Genomic DNA, 13,688 nt, shown 5'->3' with positions numbered 1-13,688 from the left:
AAGTTAGTTTGTAATTGCCCTATCAAACAGAAATTCTACTGCACCGGAGGCCATACATAAGAGCAAAGGGGGCATGGGGTCCCCTTTCTAAGTCCCTGGTAAGTGCACACATATGGTCCTATCTCATCACTGACCTAAATTCCAACTCTATCTCCAGACACAATTTGCATAATCCAGTCATTCCATTTGCTCATAAATGAGCTTAGAACTTTAATCATAATGTCTATAACTTGAACAAAGTTTATGTTCGGATGAGCATGACCTTTTTATTGTAATTTACCTATGGACATGGAAACAAAATGATTAGGACTCACACAAAACGACATAAACTTGTTCACTTTTAGCAAGTGTCAATTATTTTCTCTATAGGTAACTTGAATGAAAAGCACATCTTCCCACATAATTTTTCTAATCATTCCACACTTGATTGTATTGGTTAAAATATAATCCACAATATGCCAATAATTCCTTTATCTATGAAATAACATCGTTGTAACATCACAAAGATAAATTCGTTTCACACAAAAAAGAGTAGGCATTGAATCAATCTGACTTCAATAGAAATAGTAGTCCCTACCAAAAGGGCAGACATCATATTAGCAACTAAATAATTGCCGCATGCAACAAAAATAGGACAAAAAACAAATGGAGCATATTCAGAAGACACCCAACACAAAATGACTAGGAAGAACCCAACAAGTATGCACTTTGTACATTGTTATCCGTCATAAAAAATACAACAAAGCAATCATAGAATACAATGAATCTACCTATAAAAATGTTAGTATCCTATGCACACATGCAACGATTGTGGTCACTATTTTCCTAAAAAAAACTAATATGTAGGCTCCTTATATGCATTGCGCCCCTCCCCTCTTCGCCCTTGATCTTCCAATGTTTGTAGAAAATATACATTAGCGAAAGAATCCTGGACACATATAAGATACTTTTTTATCCCTTACAATTAGATGGGTGGTGAGAGGAGGCAAACTGTGCCCAGTGCCAAAAAATGATTTCCGAGACATGTTTGACACTTCAAAACAAAAAGTCTACAAAAGGATAATTCAAAGAGGGTCTATAAAGTTGAGGTAAAAAACTAGAGATTTTTGAAATAACTAATAGCATGAAAATGATGATAATACCTTGTGTGTGAATTTGCATTGTTAGCTATAGAATAAATATGAAATATCATATCATAATTTGGTTGTTGTTATAACTAAGTATACTATGTGATATGAAGGGAATATGGCTGGTAGCCACACATACTTTATCATACAAAAACATCACTAATTAATAATACAATTCCTTAGCATCCAATGCTCATCAGTGTGGTTCTAGTAAGTGTAGTGGTCTACATAAATTAGAAATTCAGGGTATCATTGAGTTACAATTATGCAAATAAAAAATGGGGGAGGGGGGTAAGTGGTGAATAATTTCCTAATCAAAAATTTAGGTAGGTTGAATGAATCTACATAACCATGAAAAACATCTCTTACTTGACAGTAAGTTAAATATATAAGAAACCATCTTACAAATATTGAAGTATTGAGACTTTATGCATAATCATTGAAGCCAATTGAGAAATAAAAATAAGGAAGAAACACAAAATTTGAGATGAGAAATTGTTGAATAGTAAGAAATATGCATATGCAAAGGACAAGATCTATAAGAAGATCAAATAACATGGAATAAACAAATGTGCAACAAATAAATTATTTCATTGGTCAAGTCAAGAAAAAACTTTATATGTTCATTTTATTTTATTTTTTCAAGGAATATATGTCACATAAAAGAACCTATGTTACCCTCGGCAAACAAACAACAAACTAATATGCAGACCTTGCTAGCACACAAGAGTATTTAAACATGTGATGTGTCTTCATGGACACGTTGAGAACTTATTTTGCAATTCCAAACCCATGCTTACTTCTTGGTTGCACTTATTAATCCCTACCTTATGACTAGCTTCCACCACATGTTGTAGAATCTAGAAATAGTTATGCTGCTAACCAAGGCATCTAACATCTAGAAACAAACATATTTAGCTAAGAGAAAGTGTCCAAAGTTACTTGTTTGGTTATTCTTTCATAAAATCTGATTCTGATAAAGAAGCAAGTGATTAATATTTTTCTCACATTGCGATGTTTAAAAATATAAATAAGCTTGTGGATGGGTGATGTATTTTCCTTCTTACTTTTTATCAGGCATCAAAAGAAAAATATTACCTTTTTAGTCCATATGAAGTAGCGCACATGCACGAAGCAAATGCCATGTTTGTGAAGTTAAAATAGGGGGATGGAATTATTTATGGGGTATCAAGTACAATTTTTCGCAGTCACGCCACAATCACCTACTCGGCCTACCATTCCTAATAAACAAACACAACCATGTGCATATCCAAGGCATAAAGTGTAAATGGATGATAACTACCAAGAAATTTATGGATACACATGACACTTAACAACAATTAGGCCATTTTATGACAATCTCATTATTAGCGGCATCCCACAAACCATCATCATATGAAAAGCAACAACAAACCACAAATTGTGATAAACAATCAAACAGAACAATAGTTTTCACCGAGATATGAAAGAACATGTGACTAATGCAAACATGTGACTAATGCAAACATGTGACTAATGCATATTCATGTGGAACCTAAAAAACCAAGCACCAGCAGGCAGGACCGAGTGCTTCAATGAGATATACTCCTAAGTACTTGTATTAGGTTCATGGCCTCTTTTAAGCAAAACTTGATAAAATCTATTGTTGTCGATTTTGGGGGCATCATTAGCCTATTATACTTGGATTGATTTTCCCTTTGCAAATTATTGTGCACACATTCTTGGTAAGAATATATATCAAATTTATGATGGGCGCCTCTTTCTAAGCAAAACTATATCAACTTTGGCATTGTCTGTTTCAGTTGCATCATTAGTCTATCATACTTTGCTTGTCCACTCACCCAAGAACAAATTAGCAACACGAAATAGGTATTGCCATTCTAGAATAGATGCATCCCTATTTTGAAAACCATTTGTGGTGTCTTCAGGATGTTCTCAACAAAAGGTTTTAATCAAACAATTGCTATATAAATAGGATATGACTAATACCACACAAATCGAATCACAGTTTTTGAGTTGTACTTGTTGTTACATAATGTCAAAGCAGATACTACATGCTTATATACATTGGTACATATATAATATGATTGCTCACAACACTAAACTAGCGCAGTGCAAGTTAAGGATGGACATAAAAGGAGCTCACTAGGTTGGGCGTTGACCTGATCGCGAGGAAGCAACCATACAACGGGACCGATGAATTAGGGCCGGATAGCGTCCCAACATTGGTGGGACGCGTTGGCACTACTTCCGGCCGCCGCGCCATATTCTCCAGGCCCCTTGCAACCTGCCGTCGTTTCTAACCCCTTCACCCCGCGTTGTTCTCCGTGGGGCGGCGCCGCCAACACAATGTCTGACGATTGGCCAATAGAACGACGATTCTTGATGGATCAAGGATAACGCGAGAGAAGGCGATGTGGGCAAGATCTCGGGGAAAAGAAGATCGAATAGTGTGGTGGGGGCACAAGGGGTGTGGTGATCTGAGAATAGCCTAGGGTTCAAGCAAATCTGGTCTAAGAAGAGCCTAGGGCTCAGACAGATCTAGACGGACAAACAATAAAACCCTAATCCTGTTTCTTTTTGGAGAGAGAAATATGGGCATGGGCACGCATTCCAACCCAACAATTGCCGATCCGAAATTTGGGCCGGGCTCCATTTTCTTTCCGAAAAATAGCTCGGTCTGGTCCATAATGTAGGATTAGCAAGGCTGGCCCATTTTATCTAAAAATAGAAAGCAAGGTTGGCCCGGGTAGAGGAAAAATCCAAAATGGCGCTTGTTGCGCACGTTTCTTCACTTTGCGCAAACGGGCGCATACCCCCTCGTCGCGCTGGGCTGGCCCATTTCTTTATTTTTTCCGTTCAAACTCCAGCAAAAAGGGTGTGCGCAAAGCGAGGGTTCAAGCTCGGGAGATCTCGACTGAGACAACAATGCACTAATCACCGGGACAACGAACGGCTTGGGTTCTTTCCCTTCTTTTATTTCTTTCTACAGGTTGCGGGAGCCTGGTTTTGGAAAGAAGCTTCCCAAACCAGTTTTCACCGGTTCGCTGGTCAGTTTCGGGGTGGTTTTCCTTCTTCTTTTCCTTCTTGTTCCTGTTTCTTTTTTCTTTTCTTTTTTCCTTTTCTTAAATGCGTGAAATTGGATGAACCTTTTCAAATTCAATGAACTTTTATCCAAATCGATGAACTTTTTTTCCAAATTCAATGAACTTTTTTCAAAATTGATGAACATTTTTTCAAATTCAATGATCTTTTTGCCAAAATCGATGATTTTCCCAAAACTGATGAACTTCTTTTAAAAGTCGATCATTTTTTTCAAATTCGATGGACTATTTTTAAAATTTGGTGATTCTTTTTTCGAAATCGATGAACTCTTTCAAATTTGATGAACTTTTTTCAAAATCGATGAACCTTTTTCAAATTCATGAACATTTTTAGGTGTGTGCGTTTTCTTTCAATTCTCATAAACATTTTTTGAATTCATGATTTTTTACCCTTTTCTGAACTTTTTTTCAATGGTTGACCGGTCAACTGGCCAATTGTCGATCGGGCAACCGAGATGGAGCGAACAAAGCGAACGAGGCGGGAGGGAGAAGGGAACGAGGTGACCTGGGCCGGCCTAGTTTGCGGGTGCGTGGGCACCAGAGAACTGGCAACCGATTAGACTAGTCACAGTGGGAGTAACTTAACTAGTAACATCACACATTTCAATACAAGATTGCTTATGTGGCAGCTAATTAATAAGGAGAGAGAGATTTGTGGTTACTTAGGTAGTTACTGTAACATCACACATTTCAAGGCATAATGAGTCTATAGCCTAATAAATAAACTCTTTCATGATACCACTCATATGTTACTATTCACTATGGAGGTAGTAATATAAACCAGTAACATCGGCAAGTTACTATTCTATATTACTCTCCACTGTGAGCAGTCTTAGAGGCCCCTGTCCCGGGTAGAGGCTCAATAATCCAAGCTCGGCTTGATTGAAAACGCTTTTAATATTCCCTAAAAAACGCTCTTATAATATATTGATTGACTGGCTTGTAATCTGGATCATCTCCTCAAGTACGTTGTGTGACGCAACTTTTATCTTCCTTTTTGTTTGCGAAAAGGATGAATATGTTGATAGAGGAATAGCTGTATGTTCTGCACGGCACAACACAACAATATCGTCTGGTCTCGAATGCACTGCTGACTGCTGTCCAGTGTGCTAGATAGACCGAACTTGGCTAACAACATTCACATCGCTACTAATCTGACAGAAGCTAAACTCCCCAACTATAGTGAAGTAACAGGTGATCTGTTTGTTTCCTTGTCCTTCATCAGGCCCACCGCAGTGGGCCGTGGCTCAGTTCGACATTTCTTTTGCGAAAGGTGGCGCAGTCCGACTTCACTACGATCGACGGTGAGCGCGTTGCTTAGACCATCTCTAGCACACCCTCTATATCACGGACCCTTAAAATCGTTATAAATCTAGCACACCCTCTATATCACGAACCCTTAAAGTCGTAATAAGAGCAACTTTAACGGGCCGACTCAAACAGACGGCGATTTCATTCGTTTTTTGTTCATTTAGGTTGGCCGCCGACCCGGCGTCCATCTATTTTAGATATGGGTCAACAGCGCGTCCAACGCGCCGATCCATATATCCCACATGGCCGCCCTATTTTAACAAATAGCTTATTTTTGCATTTAAACATATAGTCAAATAACATAGTTTTACCGAATAAAATAGCATAGTTTTACGAGTTGAATAAAAATAAAAATGTCTCACGTAGTTTTGCAAGAAGATACATCTATTGGTTGCCAACATGAGCCCACATATGCTCAACCAAATCATTTTGCACGTAAGTTTTCCAATCACGCATGTCATGATGAAATTAGATGAACTGGTCAAACGTTGCTGCTCCTCCATGCTCAGACACAACATTCTCACCCTCAAACTGAAACCCTTGATCGTACAAACGTTCCGGCTTGATCATCTTCTACGATCATATTATGCATATCACACAAGCAGTCATCACCTCCCACAGTTTCTGCGTGCTGCAGGTATTAGCAGGATACCGAACGATGCCTCATCAAGATTGCAAAACACTAAAGGCACGCTCGACATCCTTCCTAGCACTCTCTTGCTCTTAGGCAAATCTTTTCCTTTTCTCTCTGACAGGGTTGGGGATTGTCTTGACAATAGTGGTCCACTGAGGATAGATTCCGTCACCCAGGTAGTATCCTTTGTCGCAGTTGTGGCCATTGATAGTAAAGTTCACCGGTGGGCTGTTGCGTTCGGCAAGCCTAGCAAACATCGGCAAGCGCTGAAGCACGTTGATATCATTGTGTGATCCGACCAATGCCAAAGAAAGAGTGACATATCCAAAGATCTTGAGACACCACGACCTCTAGTATGACAGTGCAAGCCCTGACATGGCCCTTATTTTGCCTTGCCAAGCAGAAGGGCAGCTCTTCCACTCCCAGTGCATATAGTCTATGCTGCCAAGCATCCCTAGGAAGCCCATGCTGGCATTCATTGCCAACAAATGGGTTGTATCTTCAGGAGTCGACTCTCTCAAGTACTCGGGGCCAAACACAGAAATAACAACCTTGCAGAATTTATACAGGGACTCTAGGCATGTAGACTCGCTTCATACGGACGTACTCGTCAATGAGATCACTGGGCACTTCGTATGTGTAACACCCCGGATGTAAACTACCCAATATGTACTCCAACTCTTGCCGTTTCCGGCCTTAAGTTATTTTATTTCTCGGGTTCGGGTTTTTTGTCTCCGTGTGTTGTGTCGTTGTCATGGCATCTCATATCATGTTCATCATGTGCATTGCATTTGCATACGTGTTCATCTCTTGCATTTCGAGCATTTTCCCCGTTTGTCCGTTTTGCCATTCCGGCGTTTCGTCTCCTCGGTGCCATTTCTACCTTTCTTTCGTGTGTGGGGATTTAAACATTTTCGGATTTGACCGAGACTTGCCAAGCGGACTTGGTTTACTACCGGTAGACCGCCTGTCAAGTTTCGTGTCAATTGGACTTCGTTTGATACTCCAACGGTTAACCGAGGGACCGAAAAGGCCTCGTGTGTGTTGCAGCCCAACACCCCTCCAAGTTGGCCCAAAACCCACCAAAACCCTCTCCATCATCTAGAGCGTTCGATCACGGTCGCGTGGCCGAGAACCGCACCTCATTTGGACTCTCCTACCTCCCTCCACCTCTATTTAAAGGCCCCTCCTCGAAAATCCCAGATCCATTCTACCTAAACCCTATTTTTTTCGCTCTCCACGCCGCCGAACACGTCCGGGGCGGACCGGACGCGTCCGCCCGCCACTGCCGACCAACGGGATGCCGCCACGTCAGCCCGCGGCGCCCCACATCGCCGTCGCCGCCCGAGGCCCGCCAGGCCCGCGGGAAGCCCCCGAGGCCCATCCGCACTTCGTTGCCGCCCGCCTTCGTCCTCCCCGCAACTGGCGCCGACTCCGCCCGCGCGCCTCCGTACTTCGCCCGGTCGGCCGCCGCGATCTCGCCGACCGGAGTAGCGCCGCCGCGTGCCCCTCGCCGCCCGGCCTCGCGCAGTTCGCCGCCGGCCGCCCTCGCCCCGCCGCCGCATGCCCCTCGCCGCACTCGGGTGCCCGGCGTCACCTCGCCGGAGCGAGCTCGCAGCTCGCCGTCGTTTTGCTCCGCCGCTACAGTGTCGTCGCCGGATCCCAGATCCACCCTACAGTAACCCTAGATCTGGAGGTCCAGTTTTTCTTCCAAGTCCCCGTTTTTTCCAGATTCAAGTGCCCTTGTTCATCATGTCGTATCTCCTCATCCGTAGCTCCGTTTTCGGCATATAGCATATCAAAATGTTCGTCTCAGAGAGTACATCATTTCATCTCATTGCATCATTTTCATTTGAGTTCATCTTGATGCCCGAAATGCTGTTGGAAGAGTGCTACTTGAGATAATTGTCAGAACTGCTGCTCCATTTAGATATTTGTCATTTTTGCCATGATTATTGTGTGCATGCTATGCCCATGAGCTCTACATGTGTTTTGTTAAGGGTTTTGCCATCTTTCTAGAGGTGCAACCCATGTATTTTTGTGATGTGTGTGGTGACTAGCACAAGTTTGCAAAGTGAGGCATTTGGTAATGCTGATTTCAGGGACTTAGCATTTCCACTAAGTCCTTAACCTATTTATCTCATATGGCCATATGTTCATGTTGTTTCCTAGTGATCCGTGCCTCTTTTGAGGATGATCAGTAAGGATGTTTTGTTAATCTTGTTGTGCTCTATCCATCCATGTCTTTGTTTGCAATTATGGAGCACCCTAGCTTGAGTCAATCGAGCTCTACTTTTGTCATTTCGTGAATCTGGGCAGATTGTCTACTTGTTAGCGATTTTGCCGATGATGTTGTAGTTGATCCGTGCATGCTATGCTATTGTTCTTGCCATGTCTAGCTTGAATTTTGTGTATTCTTGATGGATGTATGCTTATATGGTCATGACTTGCTCTGTAGTGAGTGCATCGAGCTCGTAAACATGCCTACTTGATATCTGTTTTCAGCATGCTCCAGTTTTCACTAAGTCTGAGAACTGATTATGTTTTTGCCATGTTCACATGCTTGCAATATATTTTCTGATCCCTTTTGGCTCAAGGTCACTAAGGGACTTTTGTTAAGCTCTTTGAATAGCTCCATGCCATGCTTTACTTTGCCATGTTCAGGTCCTGTAGCATGTAGTTTTGTTGCTCCGAAGAGTGCTATCTGATCTGAAATTCCAGACAAGTGTTAATTTCACTAAGTCTGAAATCTGTTTGTCAAATGCATTTTTGCCATGCTTGTTTGAACCTGTTAATGGATGAATTGGCCGTAGCTCAGTGCTAGACTTTTGTTAAGCTTCTTGAATGCATTCCTACCATGTAATTTGATGCCATGTTTGGGTGCTGTAGCATGTTCATCTTGTTGTATTTAGATGGCTACTTGCTGTAAATCGCAGATCGGTGCCATATTTGAATTGCTTGCCATTTCCAAACCGTAACTCCGATTCCAGCATTCTTTATATCGTTTTCAAGCGATTTCATCTCATCTTTCCAGTGGCACACTTGTATTTCCAGGTTGAGGCCAGGTTCATGCATTCCTTGTCACATCTTGCATATGCATCCCGCATAGCATACCATCTTTGCATCATATTGTTTGAGCCTTGCACGTGGTTGATTGTGTTCTGTTTGCTTGTTTGTCTTGGTTGGGTAGAGCCGAGAGACGAGTTCGCTAATGAGGAGCCCGTTGAGTTTGCTTTCGAGGATCCAGTCAACTCTGACAACTTTGCAGGCAAGATGATCATACCCCCGAAATCACTACTATCTTTGCTTTGCTAGATGCTCGCTCTTTTGCTATGCCATGCTACGATGCCTACCACTTGCTTTAAAGCCTCCCAAATTGCCATGTCGAACCTCTAACCCACCATGTCCTAGCAAACCGTTGATTGGCTATGTTACCGCTTTGCTCAGCCCCTCTTATAGCGTTGCTAGTTGCAGGTGAAGATTGGAGGCCGTTCCTTGTTGGAACATTTATTTACTTGTTGGGATATCATTATATTGCCATGTTATCTTAATGCATCTATATACTTGGTAAAGGGTGGAAGGCTCGGCCTCTCACCTAGTGTTTTGTTCCACTCTTGCCACCCTAGTTTCCGTCATATCGGTGTTATGTTCCTGGATTTTGCGTTCCTTACGCGGTTGGGTTATAATGGGAACCCCTTGATAGTTCGCCTTGATTAAAGCTTTTTCCAGCAATGCCCAACCTTGGTTTTACCATTTGCCACCTAGCCTCTTTTTCCTCGGGTTTCCGGAGCCCGCGGGTCATCTTATTTAAACCCCCCCGGGCCAGTGCTCCTCTGAGTGTTGGTCCGACGAGTAGACTGCGGGGCACCTGGGGCAACTTGGGTTGGTTTTACTCGTAGGATGTCTCATCTGAGTGTGCCCTGAGAAAGAGATATGTGCAGCTCCTATCGGGATTTGTCGGCACATTCGGGCGGTGTTGCTGGTCTTGTTTTAACCTGTCGAAGTGTCTTGAGTTACCGAGATACCGAGTCTGATCGGAACGTCTTGGGAGGAGGTCTATTCCTTCGTTGACCGTGAGAGCTTGTCATGGGCTAAGTTGGGACTCCCCTGCAGGGATTGAACTTTCGAAAGCCGTGCCCGCGGTTATGGGCAGATGGGAATTTGTTAATGTCCGGTTGTAGATAACTTGAACCTTAATTAATTAAAATGAATCAACTGAGTGTGTTACCCGTGATGGCCTCTTCTCGGCGGAGTCCGGGAAGTGGACACGGTGTTGGAGTAATGCTTGCGCAGGTTGTTCCTTCTAGATTCTCGCTCGCGCTTTGCCTCTCTTCTCTCGCTCTCTTTTGCGAATAAGTTAGCCACCATATATGCTAGTCGCTTGCTGCAGCTCCACATATATTGCCTTACCTTCCTATAGCTTAAATAGTCTTGATCGCGAGGGTGTGCGAGATTGCTGAGTCCCTGTGGCTCACAGATTACTATAACTCCAATGCAGGTCCAGGTGATTCCGCTCCAGGTGACGAGTACGAGCTCAAGTGGGAGTTCGACGAGATCTTCAGCGTTACTACGTGTCTTTTCCTGATGATCAGTAGTGGTGCCTAGTTGGGGTTTTTCAGGGCCTTGTCGCATGTTGGGTTTTCTTCTATTTTGGCGCCGTAGTCGGGCCATGAGTGTTTGTATGATGGATGTTATTTATGTACTTTGATGTGACGTGGCGAGTGTAAGCCAACTATGTCTCCCCCCTTTATTATTCATATTACATGGGATGTTGTGAAGATTGCCTAACTTGCGACATATGCCTTCAATGCGATTATGTCTCTAAGTCGTGCCTCGACACGTGGGAGCTATAGTCGCATCGAGGGCGTTACAAGTTGGTATCAGAGCCTTCCCCGACCTTAGGAGCCCCATTGCTTGATCGTTTTAGCAGCCGAGTTGTGTCTAGAAAAATGTTTTGAGTCTTTTAGGAATTATATATCGGAGAGTTTAGGAATTCTTTTTACTTCCCAGTCTCCTCATCGCTCTGGTAAGGCATCCTGACGTAGAGTTTTGACTCTTCTCTTCTCAAATTTCACTAATTTTTTTTAGGATCACGCGAGTATCTTGGAATCGTTCCGATGGCTTATGATGAGAACATTGTCTTGGTGCCTCCTGTCAGGGGTTTAGTGGAAGTGTCCCGGGGAGTTGAGCTCTGAGGTGTTGTCATCATAATTTTATCGTTGCAATTCTGGAATACTTGAGATATGTTCGCCGACATCGAAAATCTCTTTATGCAGTTCGTTGGTGAGATAACCTCGACGCCACCCAGTACTGGGCGGAGTTCGGGAGTATCGCCATACTTGTATAAGGGATGCCTTTTCGAAGGTTGAGGTAGATGTTTTCCGAAGTTTTCTTGGTTATGTGTTGAAGGATGGATACAGCTGGATGTAGGATTTGCTAGTTTGGGTGAGATATTATGCTTCCCCTGTATCCCCAACACCTGATTGCATAACCGGAAAGTTCGGGAGTTTCATAGGTGGGAATTCTAGTAGCTCTAGTTCTTCTTCCACGGATATTGGTTTGAGATTGGGATTTCTTACCGATTATTCGTTCTTGATCCGTACCTTGTTGATTTATTTCTCTACCTTAATTCTACGTGGCTTCTCAATTTATGGATATGTGACCATTTGAAGAGGAATGCATCGTTCATTTTGTTCGGATGTGAAGACTATATGTTGCAATTTTCATTCCTTGGATTCAGCTTCAATATTTATCTGTCAATGTGCTAATGGTGGTCAACTCTTCAGGATGGCTCCCAACGCGCACGACTCGATCAGCTGATCCGCCACCACCTCCACCTCCTCCAGAGGCATGGCAAGCTGTGATGGCCGCAACCAATGCAAACACTCAGCTGATCATGCAAATTCTCCAAGAGCGCAATCAAGGCAGTCAAGGGAATCAAGGCAGCAATCAGAGTCACTTTGCTACACTCAACCAGTTCCTTGCTAACGGGCCAAAGACTTTCAGCAATTGTGTTGAGGCAACCGATGCTGACGATTGGCTTGTGGATCTGTGTAAGCATTTCGAGTGCAGTAACGTCAGGCCTGAGGACTTTGTCAAGTTCGCTTCCTTCCAACTCAAAGATCAAGCTGCAGAATGGTTCCAAGCAGTACAAGGTATCCAGAGGTGGACATGTTATCACTTGGGATGATTTCCGTCGAGATTTCCGAGTGAAGGAATATGCCCTAGAGGCAATAATAAAGTTATTATTTATTTCCTTATATCATGATAAATGTTTATTATTCATGCTAGAATTGTATTAACCGGAAACATAATACATGTGTGAATACATAGACAAACAGAGTGTCACTAGTATGCCTCTACTTGACTAGCTCGTTAATCAAAGATGGTTATGTTTCCTAACCATGGACAAAGAGTTGTTATTTGATTAACGGGATCACATCATTAGGTGAATGACCTGATTGACATGACCCATTCCATTAGCTTAGCACCCGATCGTTTAGTATGTTGCTATTGCTTTCTTCATGACTTATACATGTTCCTATGACTATGAGATTATGCAACTCCCGTTTGCCGGAGGAACACTTTGTGTGCTACCAAACATCACAACGTAACTGGGTGATTATAAAGGTGCTCTACAGGTGTCTCCAAAGGTACATGTCGGGTTGGCGTATTTCGAGATTAGGATTTGTCACTCCGATTGTCGGAGAGGTATCTCCGGGCCCTCTCGGTAATGCACATCACATAAGCCTTGCAAGCATTGCAACTAATGAGTTAGTTGTGAGATAATGTATTACGGAACAAGTAAAGAGACTTGCCGGTAACGAGATTGAACTAGGTATTGAGATACCGACGATCGAATCTCGGGCAAGTAACATACCGATGACAAAGGGAACAACGTATGTTGTTATGCGGTCTGACCGATAAAAGACCTTCATAGAATATGTAGGAGCCAATATGAGCATCCAGGTTCCGCTATTGGTTATTGACCGGAGACGTGTCTCGGTCATGTCTACATTGTTCTCGAACCCGTAGGGTCCGCACGCTTAAGGTTTCGATGACAGTTATATTATGAGTTTATGCATTTTGATATACCGAAGTTTGTTCCGAGTCCCGGATGTGATCACGGACATGACGAGGAGTCTCGAAATGGTCGAGACATAAAGATTGATATATTGGAAGCCTATATTTGGATATCGGAAGTGTTCCGGGTGAAATCGGGATTTTACCGGAGTACCGGGAGGTTACCGGAACCCCCCGGGAGGTATATGGGCCTTAGTGGGCTTTAGTGGAAGAGAGGAGAGGTGGCCAGGGCTGGGCCGCGCGCCCCTCCCCACCCTAGTCGGAATAGGACAAGGAGAGGGGGGCGGCGCCCCCCTTCCTTCTCTCTCTCCTCTTTTCCCCTCCCGAATCCTATTCCAACTATGAAAGGGGGGGAATCCTACTCCCGGTGGGAGTAGGACTCCTCCTGGAGCGCCCTCCTCCTGGCCGGCTGCACCCCCTCATTGATCC

The sequence above is a fragment of the Triticum urartu genome, chromosome 7, assembly GCF_003073215.2.
Source record: "Triticum urartu cultivar G1812 chromosome 7, Tu2.1, whole genome shotgun sequence".
Lineage (NCBI taxonomy): Eukaryota > Viridiplantae > Streptophyta > Magnoliopsida > Poales > Poaceae > Triticum > Triticum urartu.
Note: the sequence above shows the minus strand (reverse complement) of the source record.